Source organism: Hypanus sabinus, chromosome 6 (assembly GCF_030144855.1).
Source record: "Hypanus sabinus isolate sHypSab1 chromosome 6, sHypSab1.hap1, whole genome shotgun sequence".
Taxonomy (NCBI): Eukaryota; Metazoa; Chordata; class Chondrichthyes; order Myliobatiformes; family Dasyatidae; genus Hypanus; species Hypanus sabinus.
Window position 1 is genome coordinate 134,825,573 of NC_082711.1, and position 21,502 is coordinate 134,847,074.

The following is a 21,502-nucleotide window of genomic DNA, read 5'->3' on the forward strand; positions in this document are numbered from 1 at the left end:
GTTGTCTATGACTCTATGCCCCTATCCCAATGATGTGCAGGTTAATTGGCCAATGTAAATTGTTCCCAATGTGTGGGTGTAACCATCCTGTTCACCTTTGATTATCACTGTATCTAGTGCGTCTGCCGGAGATAGCAAAGAGGACCTTGATTTAGCATCTCATCCAAAAGGTGACACACCTGACAACGAAACACTCTCTCCATTCCACACTTTGTGCCAGCATCTGTCTTCAGAGGCACCATGTAAAACAGGTTTTCTATATCTTACACATTTCATTAGCATTTATTCTGACTGATCTTGAGGGCAAAAAACTCTTAATCTTCTTCTATAAAAATGATAAATTGATTTTTTTTATTGTGACATGTACAGAGGCACCGTGAAAAACTTACAATGTATTCTGTTTATAAAGATCCTGTCATTACAACAGCACATTGAGGCAATAAAAGGTAAAACAATAACAGAATGAAGCGTTGTTATTTCAATTCAATTTTAACTATAATTTTAATATTGTTTAATTCTAATGGTAATTAAAATTCTTCACTCATGCATGAATAGTGGGATCTTTAAATCACATTATTTTGCAAGATTGCAGTATAGCAAACATTTTAAAAATATCAGTCATTTCTCCCAGAAGATTATAGATTTTTCAAGTGTTCTATAACACCTCTTTAACTGGAAAAATGCTGCTCTTCCCAGAGAACACAATATTCATTTAGCATTAATTTTAAATAATAAAGCTCATTTATGGACAAAGTAGCTCTTTTAAGTAGGACAATGTTAAACCTTTTAACATTGTCTACAACAATACATTTCCTTAAGAATAGTCAGAAGCAGTACAGTTCCTGGAAATGCAATGCAAAACAGTTCCAGCAAGAGAGTTCAAAACTGGAGAAATCATTCAGGATTAGTCTGAACAAATACACTGTACGACAGAAGAAATATTTGAAGAGCAGCACAAAGAGTACAAATTCATAATCATACAGCATCAGTGGAGAATGCTGCTAAGAAACTAGACCTATCAGTGTATTTCAAATGCTTTCATTGCACATAAAATATTTCTTTCTATTTACCCTGCCTGTGATAAAAGACAACATCCAACTGCTTTCCTAATTACTTACTGAAATTGCAAGCGAGCTGTCTTTAGAGTCATAGTTGTAGATCGTAGATCATAGAACACTGCAGTGCAAAAACAGGCCAAAATCAAACCTTTCCCACATATACCTGCTATGTACCTCCTTCTCCTTATCTAGGGCCTCAATATCTCTTGAAAATCAAGGTTCGCTAAACCTGTTTTCCTTGCCTCTTATTCTGACAGGATTGTACAAACACTATACTTACAAAATTTCACTTTTGAAGGCCTTCCACTTACCAACACAACTTTACCTGAAAACAACCAATCCCCATCCACAATTGCCAGATCCTTTCTGATACAAAGGTTGGTGGTGTTGTAGATAGTGTAGAGGGTTGTTGAAGATTGCAGAGAGACATTGATAGGATACAGAAGTGGTCTGAGAAGTGGCAGATGGAGTTCAACCCAGAGAAGTGTCAGGTGGTTGTGGTGAACTACATGTACCTGTCTGGACATGCCCCCCCCCCCACCCCCGCTAACTGCTCCTGTGGCTCCTCCCACAGACCCCTGTATAAAGGCGATTGGAGCCACTGCTCCTTCCTCAGTCTCCAGGATGTTGTGTGGTGGTCGCTTGCTGCTGATGGTGCTTTCTTCCAGCCAATAAAAGCCTACCTTAACTCACGTCTCCGAGAGTTATTGATGGTGCATCAGTGGTACACTTTGGAAGGACAAACTCCAAGGCAGAGTACAAAGTAAATGGCAGGATACTTGGTAGTGTGGAGGAGCAGAGGGATCTGGGGGTACATGTCCACAGATCCCTGAAAGTTGCCTCACAGGTAGATAGGGTAGTTAAGAAAGCTTATAGGCTGTTAGCTTTCATAAGTCGAGGGATAGGTTTTAAGAAAAGCAATGTAATGATGCAGCTCTATAACACTCTAGTTAGGCCACACTTGGAGTACTGTGTCCAGTTCTGGTCGCCTCACTATAGGAAGGATGTGGAAGCATTGGAAAGGGTACAGAGGAGATTTACCAGGATGCTGCCTGGTTTAGAGAGTATGGGTTATGATCAGAGATTAAGGGAGTTAGGGCTTTACTCTTTAGAGAGAAGGAGGATGAGAGGAGACATGATAGAGGTGTACAAGATATTAAGAGGAGTAGACAGAGTGGACAGCCAGGACCTCTTCCCCAGGGCACCACTGCTCAGTACAAGAGGAAATGGCTTTAAGGTAAGTTGAGGAAAGTTCAAGGGGGATATGAGAGGAAGGTTTTTCACTCCAGAGAGTGGTTGGTGAGTGGAATGCACTGCCTGATTCAGTGGTGGAGGCAGATACACGAGTGAAGTTTAAGAGACTACTAGACAGGTATATGGAGGAATTTAAGGTGGGGGGTTATATGGGAGGCAGGGTTTGAGGGTCGCACAACATTGTGGGCTGAAGGGCCTGTAATGTGCTGTACTATTCTATGTTCTAAGTTCTATATTTTCAAAATTGGCTTTTCTTCATTATAGAATCTCAACCCAAGGCCAGACCTATTCTTCTCCATAATTCTATTGAAACTAATGTCATTATGATTACTAGATCACCTGCCCTACTACATTCCAGGACTTCTAAAACTTCCCTAATAGGTTTCTTGTATGAGGACAGGCAGATCCCTCTGACACCAGCATTCATTAGTCCAATACTATTTTAGTAATGTCTTACTCCTCTGACCTTTCCATCATATTGTATTTCCTGTTTAAAGCATTGTTACATTTAGCACCAATGCTTCAAAAGGAATTATGTAATTAGTCAAATATCCATTTGAGATATTGTTAGGTAAAAAGCAACTGTACAATAGGTTCTCCACATCTGCGAATAGGACCACAGTTACTGTAACACAGCTGCCATCTCTTTGCACACAGGGATGCCAGCAGAGCATCTGCCCTTAAAGGCACAGTCCCCGAGGCAGCTACACCAGCAGAAGAGAGGGAGAGAGCTCCCAGATTTAGTGCTATGGATGCATATTCCTGTGTATGAAAAACAAGGGGAAGGAAATGGGAAGGGAGACTAACGGATGTCTATTATTCCCACCACTCTTCCAATTCATCCCCCATGCTTTGAAACCACCAAACACCTAACCTCTCCATCATCTCCCCGGGACCGATTGATTTATCATCACCTCTCCTGACCCAATTCCAGTTAATCATTTTCATGTCACCTGCCCAACCCAGTCTTGAATTGTTGACCCAACCTATACATTATCTGCCTGATTCAGAATCAGAATCAGGTTTAATATCATTGGCTTACAATATGTCATGAAATTTGCTGGTTTGCGATAGCAATATATAGCAATGCATAATAATAAAAACTAGAAATTTACAAAAAGACTAAACAGAAATTTAAATTAAGTAAGTAGTGCAAATATAGAGAAAAATACTGAGGTAGTGTTCGTTGGTTCATTGTTCATTCAGAAATCTGATGGCGGGGGAAGAAGCTGTTCTTCAAAATGTTGAGTGTGTGTCTTTAGGCTCCTGTACCTCTTTCCTGATGGTTGCAATGAGAAGGGGACATGTTCTTGGTGATGAGGGTCAATAGACAACAGACAATAGACAATAGGTGCAGAAGTAGACCATTCAGCCCTTCGAGCCTGCACCGCCATTTTGAGATCATGGCTGATCAATTACTATCAATACCCGGTTCCTGCCTTGTCCCCATATCCCTTGATTCCCCTATCCATAAGATACCTATCTAACTCCTTCTTGAAAGCATCCAGAGAATTGGCCTCCACTGCCTTCCGAGGCAGTGCATTCCAGAACCCCACAACTCTCTGGGAGAAAAAGTTTTTCCTTAACTCTGTCATAAGTGACCTACCCCTTATTCTCAAACCATGCCCTTTGGTACTGGACTCTCCCAGCATCTGGAACATATTTCCTGCCTCTATCTTGTCCAATCCCTTAATAATCTTATATGTTTCAATCAGATCCCCTCTCAATCTCCTTAATTCCAGTGTGTACAAGCCCAGTCTCTCTGACCTCTCTGCGTAAGACAGTCCAGACATCCCAGGAATTAACCTCGTGAATCTACGCTGCACTTCCTCTACAGCCAGGATGTCCTTCCTTCACCCTGGAGACCAAAACTGTACACAATACTCCAGGTGTGGTCTCACCAGGGTTCTGTACAAATGCAAAAGGATTTCCTTGCTCTTGTACTCAATTCCCTTTGCAATAAAGGCCAACATTCCATTAGCCTTCTTCACTGCCCGCTGCACTTGCTCATTCACCTTCAGTGGCTGATGAACAAGGACTCTGAGATCTCTTTGTATTTCTCCCTTACCCAACTCTACACTGTTCAGATAATAATCTGCCTTCCTGTTCTTACTCCCAAAGTGGATAACCTCACACTTATTCACATTAAATGCCATCTGCCAAGTATCTGCCCACTCACCCAACCTATCCAAGTCACCCTGAATCCTCCTAACATCCTCATCACATGTCACACTGCCACCCAGCTTAGTATCATCAGCAAATTTGCTGATGTTATTTTTTATGACTTCATCCAAATCGTTAATGTAAATGGTAAGCAGCTGTGGTCCCAATACCGAGCCCTGTGGCACCCCACTAGTCACCACCTGCCATTCCGAGAAACACCTATTCACCATTACCCTTTGCTTTCTATCTGCCAACCAGTTTTCTACCCATGTCAATGTCTTCCCCCCAATGCCCTGAGCTTTGATTTTACCCACCAATCTTCTATGTGGGACCTTATCAAATGCCTTCTGAAAATCGAGGTACACTACATCCACTGGATCTCCCCTGTCTAACTTCCTGGTTACATCCTTGAAAAACTCCAACAGATTAGTCAAGCATGATTTACCCCTGGTAAATCCATGCTGGCTCAGCCCAATCCTATCACTGCTATCTAGATATGCCACTATTTCATCCTTAATAATGGACTCTAACATCTTTCCCACCACCGATGTCAAGCTGACAGGTCAATAGTTCTCTGTTTTCTCCCTCCCTCCTTTTTTAAAAAAGTGTGATAACATTAGCCATTCTCCAATCCTCAGGAACTGATCCTGAATCTAAGGAACATTGGAAAATGATTACCAATGCATCTGCAATTTCCAGGGCCACCTCCTTTAGTACCCTAGGGTACAGACCATCTGGACCTGGGGATTTGTCAGCCTTCAGTTCCATCAGTCTTCTCATCACCGTTTCCTTCCCAATGTCAATCTGTTTCATTTCCTCTGTTACCCTGTGTCCTTGGCCCGTCCATACATCTGGGAGATTGCTTGTGTCTTCCTTAGTGAAAACAGATCTAAAGTACTCATTAAATTCTTCTGCCATTTCTCTGTTTCCCATAACAATTTCACCCAATTCATTCTTAAAGGGCCCAACATTGTTCTTAACTATCTTCTTTCTCTTCACATACCTAAAAAAGCTTTTGCTATCTTCCTTTATATTCCTGGCTAGCTTGCATTCGTACCTCATTTTTTCTCCCCGTATTGTCTTTTTAGTTAAGTCTGTTGTTCCTTAAAAACTTCCCAATCATCTGTCCTCCCACTCACCTTAGCTCTATCATATTTCCTTTTTTTTAATGCTATGCAATCTCTGACTTCCTTTGTCAACCACTGTGGCCCTTTCCCCCCTTTGAATCCTTCCTTCTCCGGGGGATGAACTGATTTTGCACCTTGTGCATTATTCCCAAGAATACCTGCCATTGCTGTTCCACTGTCTTTTCTGCTAGGATATCCGTCCAGTCACCTTTGGCCAGCTCCTCCCTCATGGCTCCATAGTTTCCCCTGTTCATCTGCAACACTGACACCTCCGAGCTGCCCTTGTCCTTCTCAAATTGCAGATAAAAGCTTATCATATTGTGATCACTACCTCCTAATGGCTCCTTTACTGCGAGATCGCTTATCAAATCCTGTTCATTACATAACACTAAATCCAGAATAGTCTTGTCCCTGGTCGGCTCTCGTACAAGCTGTTCCAAGAATGCATCCCGTAGGTACTCTACAAACTCCCTATCCTGTGGTCCAGCACCAACCTGATTCTCCCAGTTCACCTGCATGTTGAAATCCCCCATAACTACTGCGACATTACCTTTGCCACATGCCAATGTTAACTCCCTATTCAACTTGCACCCAATATCCATGCTGCTGTTTGGTGGCCTGTAGACAACACCCATTTGGGTCCTTTTGCCCTTACTGTTCCTCAGTTCTATCCACACAGACTCTACTTTTCCTGACCCTACGACTGAATCTCATTCCTCACCAACAGGGCCACCCCACCCTCTCTGCCCACATTTCTGTCCCTATGAAAGCACGTATACCCTTGTACATTCATTTCCCAGGTCTGATCTCCCTGCAGCCATGTCTCCGTTATCCCAACAACATCATATTTACCCATTCGCACCTGGGCTTCAAGCTCATCTGCCTTATTTCTGACACTTCGTGCATTCAGATATAGAATTTTTAACCCATTTCTCCTGTCTCTGAATTGCTGCCTATTGTGCCTAACCCAGCTCCCTGAACTCCCATTGGGCTATACACCCCTAGAATTTTGTTGTCCTTCCTAAATTTACTTATTCTTTCAACACATTTAACTCCATGTTCCGTCAGACCATCCCTCTGTACATGAGTCCTCCTTATCACTTGTTCCGTCCCACCTTCCTCTACTACACACTTAATATTCCGGAACCGTGTAGTCATTACCTGTCCTTTATTCTTCATCTCGCTATCCTCTCTCACATTCTGGATCCCCACCCCCTGCAAATTTAGTTTAAACCCCCCACAAGAAGCACTAGCAAACTTCCCTGCAAGAATGTTAGTACCGCTCCAGTTCAGGTGTAAATCATCCCTTCGGAACAGATCCCACCTTCCCTGGGACAGCCCAATTATCTACAAACCTGAAGCCCTCCCTCCTGCACCATCCTCTCAGCCATGTATTAATCGTTATAATCCTTCTGTTCCTTGCCTCACTCGCACGTGGCACAGGTAGCAATCCTGAGATTGTTACCCTGGAGGTCCTGCTCTTCAGCTTCACACCTAACTCCCTGAACTCCCTACGCAGGACCCCCTCACTCATCCTACCCACGTCATTGGTCCCTACATAGACCACAACATCTGGATTCTTGCCCTCCCTCTCGAGAATAACCTGCACCCGATCTGAGATGTCTCGGACCCCGGCACCAGGGAAGCAACATATCATCCGAGACTCCCGATCTTCCCCACAAAATCTCCTATCCGCCCCCCTGACTATAGAATCCCCTATCACTACCGCTCTCTTCTCTTCCTTCCTCCCCTTCCTAGTCGAGGGTCCAACCTCAGTGCCAGAGACAGGACCACTGCAGCTTGTTCCTGGTAGGTCATCCCCACCAACAGTATCCAAGACAGTATACTTATTTTTGATTTTCTCTCTCTGTCTGCTCCCCCTACCCTCTTAGCCCCAGTTTTAATTACGTTAAGCATTTGTTTTCTTGATCTCAGCCTGCAGTCCCTCACAATCCTTCTCAATCCTCTAGCCCTCCACCATCAGATTAAACTTTGCCCCGCTCCCCTTAACTGTAATCAAAGGCTCTACTCGAACCTAGACACTCATGTGTCTTCTAAATCTTAGCAACAATTTTCTTTCCCCAAGCAGTAAGACTGATCAACGCTTCCACCCGCTACTTTATTATTTCCCTTCATTTATCTTATGGACAGCCTAGTGACACTTTATGGACATACAATCAATCTATGTATATAAATATAGTATGTTATTTTTTTCGATATTATTATTGTGTTGTTTATCTTTTGTGTTTTTTGGTGCTGCTTCAGATCCAGAGTGACAACTATTTCATCCTCCTTAAGCTGTGTACAGGGAATGACAGTAAACAATCTTGAATCTTGAATTGTTCAGCGAGTTCAACTCTCACTTTGAAAGACTCTGTTAGCTCTTTCTGCATTTTCAAAGGTGATTTAAACCTCAGTTCTTTAACCAAAGCTGCATTCACTTCTTTTATCTCCCAAAATAGTCCTTGTACTGTCAGGCCTCTGTGAAATACTCAGGCTTTTACCAAGGTTATGACTCCATGTGTGCCTTGTCCAAATTCAAGAGAAGGGTGTGTGACTCTCAAGTCTGTTCTGGTTAATCTGATTGAAATCTCAACTCCACATTCTCATCTATTCAAAAAAACTTCTTTCTCTTTGATGACCAAGAATTTACCTCTGTTTTAAAAATATTCAAAGACTCTGCTTACACTATCCTTGAAGGAAGACTCATTACTTCTCAGATAATTAAATCTTGCCTCATCTCTGTTTTTAAGTGGGTAACCCTTTACTTTTAGGCAGTGATTCCAAGTTCTAGATTCACCTACAAGAGTAGACAGTTGTTTTGTCAAGATCTCTCAGGATGTTGTATGCTTTAATCATGTTCTCTCTCACTCAGCAGATACAAGGGTACTCTGTCCAACCTTTCCTCATTAGACAATTGCATCATTCTAGTTATCAGTCCAGTAAACACTCTCTGAATTGTTTCCAAAAGAGAACAAAACAAGGTGATGGACTGGGTGTAGGAGGAACTAGGTAGATCAGGAAGAGAGAAAAAAGGGGAAGAGGGGGACAAATCATTAAATTCACCGTTTTCAGGTAAAATGGTCTCCCTGTGTCTCTCTTCTCACTCCTTCTGATCTTTCCAGTTCCTACACCCATCCTCCTCCACAGTTCGCTGTCATCCAGTTTCTTTCCCTTCTTCCCCTTCCTCTATGTGCCCATCACCCTCATACTCCTCCCATTCTGTCCCTTCCCCCTACTATTAACATCTGTCCACCCCACCTCTCTTATTTTGGTTCCTTATTCCAACTTTCTTACCTACCCAAATGCATCATTTGAAGTCTTTTGTTGTTTCAACCTATCATCTCCCAGCCTCTGTCACTACAGGATGTCCACTCTTCTCCCTTCATCAGTCTGTCACCTCCCCTCACCTGGATTCATCTATCACTCGCCAGCTCTTGCACCAGCCCTTCCCCTCAACTCTTTCTACTGATTATTTGCACTCTTATCTTTCAGTTCCAATAATGGGTTTTGACCTGAAATATCGACTGTCCATTTCCCTCCACAGGTGCCGTCGGACTCGATGAGTTCTTTCAGCATCTTGTGTGTTGCTCTGCTTCCAGCATCTGTGCCTTCTGAATCACTGTTACAAAAGGAAGCTGTCATTGAGGTGTCCAATCCATTAAGTGGGCCAGAGCTGTAATATTTCCCTTTGGAGAGACAATACACACACACAAAGGCTCTTTAGAAACAGAGTGGTTTTGTCAATAACTTCCAGATTAAGCTAAAATGGAAGTGATCATTTTTAGCCCCGGGAAGTGATTAAGTTCTGTAGGAACCAAGAGAAAGCAGTAACATTGATTTCATTTTTCAATGTTGAATTTTTACTGTTAGGTTATATATCAGGAAAGTGAATATACCTGGCTTTAAATAGTTCTCACAATCAGCTTCCCACCACCATCCCCCTGTCCCCTCAACTCTCTCAACACAACTTCCAGCACCAAATAGCCACTCGCAATTATGCCCACTTCCTCCAACCACAACACCAACAATTTCAAAGTTCAAAGTAAATTTATTATCAAAATACATATACATCACCATATACAACCTTGAGATTCATTTGCTTGTGGTCATAATAAATCCATAATAGAATAATAACCAAAATGAAAGACCACATCAACTTGGGTGTTGAACCAGTGTGCAAAAGACAACGGACTGTGCAAATGGAAAAGGAAAGAAATAACAATAATAATAATAATAATAATAATAATAATAATAATAATAATGATAAATAAACATTGCGAACAAAAAAATGAAGAGTCCTTCACGGTGAGCCTATAGGTTGTGGGAATATTTCAATGATGAAGCGAGTGATATTGAGTGAAGTTATCCCATTTGGTTCAAGAGCCTCATGGCTCAGCGGCAGAAAGACAATATTCACAGCTGGTTTAGTGGACTAATAGGCCGAGGCCTAGAGCATGGAAACCTGCCCAACTGGTCCACGCCAACCAAAATGCCCATCCAATCTAGTTCTGTTTGCTACTGTATGGCTTATAACCTTCTAAACCTTTCCTATCCACCTAGCAGTCTAACTGGGTTCTAAGGGCAGAGTTCTACTGCCGAGTTGCAGCAGCAGAAAATCTCACCAAAGCATAGGCCATGTCACACAGTGATTCCTTGGCCCCAGCAGTCAGGCCAGGAATGAGGAATCTGGCAAGGGAGTGGCATGCAGGTCATCTGTAGATCACAAGATCAGGGAGAAGTGAAGCACTTTGCCTGCTCAGCCAAAATAAGGTCAGATTAGATAAACCTGTCCCAGTGAGGAACTTATCCCAAGACCAAAGCCTGCAGCGATAAGCAACACTGTGTAGCTGCTATATACTGGAGAGCAGCCAGACTGGGCCTTTAATCCAAAGGCAAGACTTCATACTCCACCATGGCAACTGAGGAACTTAATAGTGAAATTAAACCAGGGATTTCTAAAATAGAGCACATCTCAGTTAAAAGTAACCACCATAAAACACTTCTGGTTCACTAATGTGCTTAAAAGAAGTAAGTCTACCAACCACACCCAGTCTGGTCTATACAGAATCAGAATCAGGTTTAATATCACCTGTATATTAAATAGTTAAGTTAGAATAAGTAGGGCAAAACAGAAATAAAAACAAAGTACTGAGGTAGTGCTCATAAGGTCAATGTCCATTTAGGAATTTGATGGCAGAGGGGAAGTTTGTTCACCCTTACAATTTTATTATTAGGATATAGTGAAAGGAGACGATGGCACCCAGCGGCGACTCCTTTGCTCGCATCTTCAGAAACGGCTCTATTTCTATCTCTAATTTTCCCTTTCAGTGTTCTTTTGAAGACCCTGATCTGGAGTTACACGCTGACTTTGGTCCTTTGCGGGAATGGGACCAGCTCTCGGGGTCTCACGACTGGCCGCTATTCGATATACCAAGGACGTGACCTAAAAGGTTAGTGCATCTTTGGAGTTTTGGGATTTCATGGCTCTGGAGGCGAGTGGACTCGAGGTCGGTGTCGCGGCCTGGTGTGTCTTGGGAGTACACAGAAGATAGAAAGCAGCAAGCTGGCTGCTGTCTGTGTGCCCCGAGACCCGAGTTATTTGGGCACAGAGCTCGGAAAAAGTGACGCAACAGACTTTTAACATTGTAGTCAGTAGGTTGTTTGTTATGTCTCCCCTCTCGCTGTGAAATGGGGACATCTCTTTTTCCCTTATTAGGGAGACAGAGAGGCTGTGGTATGTTGAATTACTGGGTGAACGAGAGTCTTTGGGGTGCAAGTCTGCAAGTCTGTGTCTTTATTGATGCTTTGCTGCATGCTTGAGTGCTCGGTGGCAGGTGCCGAAGCATTTTTTTTGCTGGTGGGGGAGGGTGACCACTGCTTATGCATGGGAGGGGGAAATGGGGGGTTCTAACATTTAACTGACATTTATTCTTTGGGGCAGTGCTCTGTTTTCGTGGATGGTTGCGAAGAAAAAGCATTTCAGGATGTATATTGTATACATTTCCCTGACATTAAATGTACTTTTGAAACCTATTTTGACTCTAGGTTTGCCACCCGGTTGGTAGACTGTTAAATGATGTGGAGGAGGTGACTAGGTATGGTAGGGGGAAAAGTGGAACGGTGATGTCTGTTGGAAAGGTGACGAATCTCATTCCCGAGCTCTGTACCAGCACCCAACCGTTGTGCAGTTTTACATCTGGCACCCGCTCCAACTACAATCACACAGCAGCCTGCAGGAGTGCTGGTACTGTTTGCAGACCGTCCGTCTATGCCACCTTTTGTACACCCACCGCTGCTCTCTCCCATTGTTCCTAACTCCTGACCCCACTCTACTAAAAGAACGCATATAGCTATTAATAAGGAATTACTGGAAGTAGGGAAGGATGCAAGCAAAATTGGTAGCATAGAGGTTAGCTTTACAGCACCAGTAACCCATGTTCGATTCCTGTCGCTGCCTGCAAGGAGTTTGTACATTCTCCCTGTGAGTGTGAGGGCCTCCTTTGGGTTCTCCAGTTTCCTCCCACAGTCCAAAGACGTACCAGTTAGCAGGTTCATTAATCATCGTAATTGTCCTGTGATTAGGCTAGGATTGCTGGATGACATGGCTCATAGGGCCAGAAGGGCCTGTTTTGTGCTGTATCTCAATAGATAAATAAATAAAAATATAGATCTTTGCAATTACATAACAGCTTTCAATATTCCACCTTATCTGTAAGCGATACAGATATTATATATTATAACAATGCAGAAACATGTATTAATGATTAACCTGATATCACTGGCTAATAGTTCATGTCCTAGAAACCATTGGGGATAGGAAGCATATTGGAGTGACTAAACTTTATTTTTAGCCTCTTTGTTAACTTCTACAACTTTCATTACCGTTAATGCACAGGCCTTTTATTGAGATATTCAAAAATGACTCGCTGACTTGGTTCCCCCACTGGACAGAAGGATTAAAGTGCTCCATTACTTATGCACTTACTGTGCAAAGCCAAAAATAATCCAATGACAAGAATCATAGCTATGCTATTCACAGAGGCACCAGTCAGTCAAAATCCTAGATACCCCATGGTGGCCACTGTGGCTGTTGTGTGGTGCACTGATATGCAATTCTCAGCAGCAAAATCTAATTAATCAATTGAATGTGTACAGAAGCTTAGCTCCAAACCTTTAATTGCTACATACATCTTTTCAATTGTGTTCAGGGAGAATGCTCCACAAAAAACTAGAATAAAGCAGTTTTCATTTCTATTGAGTGGCTCTTCAGTGACACTGGCTTGTAAGGAGGTGGTATGCTGTGATAACGCACTGATTCTAACACAATACCTGGCTTACAATAGCACAGGTCTTAAGTCAGTAGGAGGTGGAGTTATAATTGACTAAAGTTGCTCATGTCCCACCTCACAGCCAGCAAACAGCCCTGCTTTTCAGATCATAGAACACACAAGCCAGTGAGCACTAACCTTTCATTACATAAAACTGAAAGCAGTGAGCATCAAGGGGAGAATCCTCAACTGAGAAAAGTCAAACTCGGCAAAAAAGGTTTCATGCTTGTTGGAGGTCATTCAGCATAGCCCCAGGACTTCACTGCAAGTGTTTCCTTGGCCGGCTATCTTCAGCTGCTACATCAAAGCCCTTCTTTCCACTGTAAGGTCTGAGGCGCAGAAAAAGTACGATGAGCAATATTCAATTCCATTCATGACTCCTCACAAAATGAATCACTCCATACCTGAATGCAGTAAGATCGAGACAACGTTGGGCATGTGTGGGGAAGAGGCAAATACATTTATGCCACACATACCAGGCAGTGACCATCACTGAGAAGAAGAAATCCAATCTGGGACATGCAATAGCAGAAAGTCTTCCACGATCAATATACAGGGATCACCACTGACCAGAATCTTAGCTGTACTGCCAATAGAAATGCTTTAACTGCAAGAGCAGGTCAGGAAACAGATAGCCAGCAGTGAGGGACACATATCCTGACTCCAAAAAGTATCTATGAAGCAGAGTGCAGAAATGTGATGGAATGCCTATCACTTGCATCTCAGAATGCAGCTCAACACACAAGAAACATGACAACGTCCAGCGTAAAGCAGCCTACTTGATTACTATCCATCTATCTTAAACGTTCATTACCAAGACCCTGGCACCATAGATGTAATGTGTACCATTTACAAACTTCACTGAAGTTCTCGACTAAGCTGCTTTCACACCTTCTAAAACCGTGACCTCTAACACTGAGAAGGACACAAAAAGCGCTTTATCATCTGCAGGTTCTCCAACAAGTCACACATCATTTTACTTAGAATATGTTTTGCCATGCATTTATCATCCTCTGGTTGCAAATCCTGGAGATTCCTTTACACTATCTGCAAGTACCATCATCAACAGGACTTCAGTACCTCAAAAAGATGGCTTATCAATGGTGACTCGGTCAGTAACTCATGAACTTGCAAGCAAAACCCACATCTTGTAAAATGGCCGTAGATCAGAATCAGGTTTATTATCACCGGCAATGCATCACAGATCTCCGGAAGGAAATAAGAGGTGGGGCAACGAAACTCATCATTAATTGAGTAGTCTATCATTCCACAAGCAAAGGACTGCACTTGACTCAAAATATCCAGATTGCGATTTCTGTTCTGGTTGAACTTACACAAATCCCACTTCCAGTTGTGACAACTGTCATCTTATTTGGTAGGTTAATTACAAATGAACCCTTCAAAGCAAGACCACAAAAAAAGCCGAGTTGATGTGCAAAAGGGAATAAGTTGAGGGGGTTTAGGGAAATAAAAGAGTGATGGGAGAGGTAGGATAGGTCTTTGGATAACCAGTGCAAACCTGATGGATCATCTTTCTCCCCTGAGTCACTGCTTTTCCAGTGTTACTGATATTTTTTCTGTTATACTGTTTAAGTAAAATATCATATATTTAGAATATATTTTAATTAGTAATTTTTAAAATTGTATTTAGAATACTGTATATATTATTATATTTTTACAAAATAAAAAAAATCAATAACACAGGAAAAACAGTGACAAAGGAAAAATATATTAATTTCGGCCAATGGTGTAGTGGCATCTGCACCAGGCTTTGAGACGAGTGGTCCCAGGTACGAATCCAACCAGCTCCTTGCAGCCTTTCCATCTGTGTTGGGTTGAGCATCAAGCGAGCAGTTCAGTCTCACAAAAAAAAACAGACAAAAATGCTAAAGCATTTGCCACCTGATGTGCCTCAAGATGTGGAAAGGAATAACAAACATCAAAAAATTATTAACAAGAGAAAATCTGCAGATGCTGGAAATCCGAGCAACACACAGAAATTGCTGAAGGAACTCAGCAGGCCAGGCAGCATCTATAGAAAAAAAGAACAGCTGACATTTCGGCCTGTACTTTTTTCCATAGATGCTGCCTGTCCTGCTGAGTTCCTCCAGCATTTTGTATGTGTCGCCTGGTAACAAAAAATTATTAATTGTTTGTATTACTCAAAACTGATAACTATGTACTAGCATTGATTTCTGAACCAGATGTACTTTGACTTGGGAGTCCGATGTCTGTTCCCCTTTCTCTAGGGATGCTCCACAAATTGTCTATGCATCAGTTACAGGATCCTCTATGACTGACTGTAAGATGAAGCTTAAAAAACTGTAAGTACAAATATGCACTGGGAGTGAACCCTTTCAGGGAAATGGGTTTTTAATTTTTGATTTTGCATTTATGAATCCACAAATCTTTAGTAATGCATTAGAGAAGTGGGAATGGTTCAAAACACCAGTTCTGCATATTAAATGCACCATTGTAATGAAAATCTGTGAAGAACTGTATTGAAGTAACAGGCTAGAGGTGCCCAAGATGTTTTCTGGACAGAAAGCTTCTCCTTAATATATAAATGCATAATTTTATATCAGCTGGCTCAGCAGCCTCCGTCAATTTTAGCTCCTGTGTTTCTCCAGCTTTCCCATTAATGAATCCAAGGTATTTACCTCAAACGTACCTCATGGTATAAAGTTCCGCATCCTACATGCACTTTGGTTAGAGATGTTTCTCCCAAATTCAAGAGAACATAGGCACAGGGAGTAGCCGGCCATAAGCAGTCCTCAAGCGTGATCCACCATTCCACATCTCTGCTAGTCCTCCATCACAGTCCACTTCTTCTCAATTTCTTTAGCATCTAGGGATTTCAGCCTTGAAAATTTCCTTGACTGAGCAGCCAAAGCACTCTAAAGAAGAGAATTCAGACATTTGAAACCTTTGGCTTAAAGAAGTATTCACTTATCCCAAGGTTGTGCTCCCTAGCTTTAATTGTGTCACATTAAAAAAGGATAAAATATTAGCTACAACATTGTGTTCATTTTATTTATATATTTATTTACTTATTGATTGATTGAGAAACAGTGCAGCATTGGCCCTTCTGACATTTCGAGCCACGCCACCCAGCAATCCCGATTTAATCCTACTCTAACCATGGGACAATTTACAATGACCACTTAACCTACCAACTGGTCTGTCTTTGGACTGTGGGAGGAAACCCACGCAGTCACATGGAGAACGTGCAAACTCCTTACAGACAGCAGCGGGAATCGAACCCACTTCGCTGGTACTCTAAAGCTAGCCACTGTGCTATCGTGCTGCCCAGTACACTACAAGAAGGATGTTACAGCACTAGCATGGAAGCAGGGATGTATGATTGTGCCAGGGTTGAGAATTATAGTCATGAGGCAAGGCCAATTAGGTGGGAGCTAATTTCTCTGGAACAAAGGAGAGATTTAATCAAAGTCTGTAAAATTATAATAGGTCTAGACAAGGTGAACAGGAATGGACTACTTCCCTGCAGAAAAATCAGTAACAAAGAAACATAGGAACTGTCAATTAGTGGTGGGGGGGGAAGAATAAAAACACCCCAAAAGTAATAGTAGTTTGTGACTTACTCCCTTTGAGAATGTTGGAGGCAGGAATCCACTTCAAATTTAAATAGGCTGCAGAACATTGTAGACTTAGCTAACACCACTATGGCTACAATCCTCCCCACCACGGAGGACATCTTCTAAAGGCAATGCTTGAAGAAGGATGCATCCGTCATTAAGGACCCTCACCATTCAGGTCAAGCCCTCTTCATATTACTACCATTGAGGAGGAGGTGCAGGAGTCTGTAGATTACACTCAGTCATTCAGAAGCAACTTCTACCCCTCCGTGTATCCAGCTGTAGCAAATCATGGCAACTGGACATGCTGTGTTGTCTAGAGTACGTTTCACCACTCATCTGAGAGGCTTCTTCAGTTCCAATCCATGGTGGGTAGTTTTCAGGCTAATGAACTCTGAGAGTTGATTAAAGGTATATTAATCAAATGAGGGTCTTTAACAGTCATAGAGGTAATGAGCTTGCCACTCTCAGATAAGTGGCCAAAAATCTTCCAGACAACACAGCAAGTCCAGTTGCCTTGATATACAATGACCTGGATGAGTGAGAACCTTCAGACATATTCTTCCCCTCAGATTTCCAAACGGTCAATGAAACCATGAACACTCCCTCATTATCCCCTCATGGCACTATTACTGATTGTAACAAAGTAATGTCTAGCACTGTTGCCACATAACACATTTTGCATCGTCTGCTGTAATAATAGAGGGCATCACCTCAAAATTGAGGGGCAACCCATTAGCACAGAGACAAGGAGGAATTAATTTAGCCAGAGAGTGGAATGACCTGTCATAGACTACAGTGGAGGCTCAGTCGGCGTGTATATTTAAGGTGAAAGTTGATCATTTCCTGCTCAGTCAGGAATCAAAGGCTAGGTGAGAAGGTAGGTGTGTGGGGTTGAGTGGGATCCGGGATCAGCCATGATGGAATGGTGGAGAAGACTCAATGGGCTGAATGGCCTCATTCCGCTCCCATGTCTTATGGTTATGTGGTCTGAGACCTGATTCTGAAGTCCCTGAATGAGCATCTGTAGTGTTTTAGCCTGCAAAGACACGGATTGACCCTAAGCAACTTAATTTTATGCCACGTAGATATGAGCCAAATGGCTGCCTTCTGTGTTGCAATACTTTGACTCTAAAATATCCAGCCAGAAGAATCAGCCCCTCTTGAAATTTCAATGAAATCACTTCTTCCTCTTTTAAACTCCAGTGGGCACCATAAACCAAATATTTAGAAAACGTGACAATTCATCTTATGGTTTACAAACTAACTGGTGCCTTGCCACAGTGAACCTCAGCAGGTTCCTAGTTCCAACCTCCGGTAAGTTTCAGAAACAAAGAACATAGAACATAGAAATTTACAGCACATTACAGGCCCTCCAGCCCACAAAAATTTGCCAACTGTGTAACCTATTCAAGAGGCTGCCTAGAATTTCCCTGGCACATAGCCCTCTATTTTTCTAAGCTCCGCGTACCTATCTAAGAGTCTCTCAAAAGACCCTATTGTAGCCACTTTTCCATCAACTCCCCCAGCAATGCATTCCACACACCCACCACTCTCTTTATAAGAAACTTACCCCTGACATCCTTTCAGAACCTATCTCCAAGCACCTTAAAACTACATGCTAGCCATTTCAACCCTGGGAAAAAGCCTCTAGCTATCCATCATCTTATACACCTCTATCAGGCCACCTCTCATCTACTGTCACTCCAAGGAGAAAACGTCAAGTACACTAAACTTATTTTCATATGGTGCATCCTCCAATCCAGGCAACATCCTTGTAAACTTCCTCTGCACTCTCTCTATAGTATCCACATCCTTCTTGTAGTGAGGTGACCAGAACCGAACACAGTACTCCAGGTGGGGTCTGACCAAGATCTTACATAGCTGTAACATTACCTCACGGCTCTTGAACTTAATCCCATGGTTGATGAAAGCCAACACACCATACACCCTCTTAACAAAGGTCAACCCATGCAGCAGATTTGAGTGTCTTATCGACACAGACGCCAAGCTCTCTCAGATCCTCCACACTGCCAAGATTCTTACCAATTATATTACATTCTGTCTTCAAATTGGATCTACCAGAATGACCCACTTCACACTTATCTGGGTTGAACTGGAACCCTGGTTCCCTTCCTCTGTAAAATCATTACCTCCCCCCTCCCAACCGTTCCCACCTCTCTGTGAAACTCACCCGGATCCTGGTTCCATGCATCTTGGCAATTCACCAGGCCCCTGATTCCCACCTCTTTTGAAACTCACTGGGCCCCTGGTTCCTGTCCCCTATAACACCCACCAGCACCCTAGTTCCCACACATCCGGAAAAGTCATTTGGGCCCTGGAAACTCACTGGAAGCTGGTACCTTGTTCTCATCAAATTTACTGTAGTTCTTTAAACATATGAGGATCCGACCTCCTGTGCTCTCTTTAAACTTCTTGGCTCACTGGAAATATTATTATAATACTGTGTAACACCTAAAAATAAGTGAATTAAAAGTGCTTGAATATTAGTAGGAATAAGATCCAGTAGTCTGTAAAGTTGGCTAATCCAGCACCAAGGCCCTCTGGATGCCAGGTTATTGCCATTGCTGTTGTGTGGACCAATCCTCTCCAACCTTGCACCGGGGTGGTGTGTAGTCTAACAGTGAGTGACTATCTGCAATCGCCCAGAAGGAGGTGTCGGGAATTGGCCACTCCACCGGAGTGCCAGGGTCGATGAGTTGCGGCACCCATGCTGGGATCAGTGCTGCCCTCCAGTGTTCGCTCAGCAGAAGACAAGCTGTATTGTGTTTGACTGCAGACAGCTGGATGTAACAAAACACATTGATGAAGATAGAACAGTGGATGTAGTGTATATTGATTTCAGTAAGGCTTTTGATAAGGTTTCCCATGTGAGGCTCATTCAGAAAGTAAGGAGGCATGGTATTTAAGGAGACCTTGCTTTGTGGATCCAGAATTGGCTTGACCAGAGAAGGCAAAGGGTGGTTGTGGATGGTTCATGTTCTGCATGGAGGATGGTAACCAGTGGTGTTCCGCAAGGATCGGTTCTGCGACCTCTCCTCTTTGTGATTTTTATAAATGACTGGTTGAAGAAGTAGAAGGGTGGGTTAGTAAGTTTGCTGATGACTCAAATGTTGGAGGTGTTGTGGATAGTGTGGAGAGTTGTCAGAGGTTACAGTGGGACATTGATAAGATGCAGAACCGGGCCAAGAAGTGGCAGCTGGAGTTCAACCCAGATAAGTGTGAAGTGGTTCATTTTGGTAGGTCAAATTTGAAGACAAAATATAGTATTAATGGTAAGACTCTTGGCAGTGTGGAGGATCAGAGAGATCTTGGTGTTCGTGTTCGTACGGCACTCAAAACTGCTGCACAGGTTGACAATGGTGTTGAGAAAGCATATGGTGTGCTAGCATTCATCAAAGTGGGATTGAGTTCAAGAGCTGTTAGGTAATGTTACAGACGTTGGTCAGACCCCACAGTTCTGGTCACCTCACTACAGGAAGGATGTGGATACAATAGAAAGAGTGCAGAGGAGATTTACAAGAATGCTTGGATTGGAGAGCATGTCTAACAGGAAAAGGTTGAGTGAACGTGGCCTTTTCTCCTTGGAGTGACAGAGGATGAGAGGTCACCTGATAGAGGTGTATAAGATGATGAGTGGCATTGATTGTGTTGATAGTCAGAGGCTTTTCCACAGGGCTGAAATGGCTAACATGAGAGGGCACAGTTTTAAGATGCTGGAAATAGGTACCGAGTGGATATCAGGGAGTGATGGGTGCATGGAATGCACTACTGGCAATGGTGGTGGAAGTGGATACAATAGGGTCTTCTAAGAGACTCTTAGGTACATGGAGCTTAGAAAAATGGAGGGCTATGCGGTAGGGAAATTCTTGGCCGTTTCTAGTGTAGGTTATATGGTGGGACAACATTGTGGGCCGAATAGCCTGTAATGCGCTGTAGATTTTTATGTTCTATGCTGCCGCATTCATGATGTAAGGTACTTGGACCATTTTTTGTGTATGGTCTGTATTTTACTTATATTTGATATGTGCTATAGGTGCTTTGCGCTGTGTATGACTGTTGGTCCTGTGTTTTGCACGTTGCGCCCGGAGTAACGCTGTTTAGTTTGGCTGTATTCATGTATGGTTCAATGAGAATTAAACTTGAACCCGAGGGTACTGAATTAGAATAATCGGCCAGGAATATGCTGAAGGGCGGAACAGGTTCCTCTGACCTCTATTTTCTACGTGAAGTCACACAGCACTCTAATTTGAAAGTCTATCATCACGGCTAGATCCCAAACCAAACATCGTTGCGAGATTCTCTTCTCCAGAAGAGTTGCAACAGCTGGAGGGCGTGACTCGCCCACACTTTCTCAAGAGCAATTCGGCTGTCGGTCTTGTTCGCAGCCCCCGCCTAGATCCCCAAAACACGCTGAGGAACTCTTATCAGAAGTAGGATAGGGATGGTCAAGATGAAGAACCGCTGAAAGTTTCCAGCATTTTCTCGTACTGTTTTAGATTTCTGCAATTCTCATTGTCAAGCTCAGAATCAGGGCAAAGACTAGTGCAGTGATGAGGGAGGCGTTGGAGGGGGTAGGGTAGCAATGCTGCTTGGTGGGCGAAGCGAAATTATAAGGAAGCAAACAAAAGCTGAGACGGCAGGACGCGCAAGCAGAACCGTGGGGGTGGGAAGCAAACATGCACTGCCGGAGGGAAACGGACAAACGACCTTTCAGACCGTGTGGAACCCGCTCTTCCAGCAGCTCGATTTTTGATCAAGATTTCAGCCTGGTTCCCACCTCAGGGGAGGGGAAATGAAAATAATTATTACAGCAGATCCAAAAGTTACGGGACAGCATTCATACAAGAAGCACGGGGGTTATTTAAAAATAGTATACTGCTCAAGTGAAAGGCGCGCTTGATTATGTTCTCCCCCTCCCTTCCCACACAATTAAAGAGCACGTTGGC

The 21,502-nt window shown here is 43.0% G+C and overlaps 1 long non-coding RNA gene across 1 annotated transcript; it reads right to left on the reverse strand.

Moving 5' to 3' along the window:
* Positions 1–402: 402 nt before the first annotated feature.
* Positions 403–21,440, reverse strand: LOC132395856 (uncharacterized). The gene is made up of 4 exons (XR_009512762.1): positions 21,264–21,440; positions 15,605–15,830; positions 9,118–9,291; positions 403–3,591 (listed from the first exon to the last, which is right to left on the reverse strand). It is a non-coding gene; the product is annotated as an uncharacterized LOC132395856 (long non-coding RNA).
* Positions 21,441–21,502: the final 62 nt, after the last annotated feature.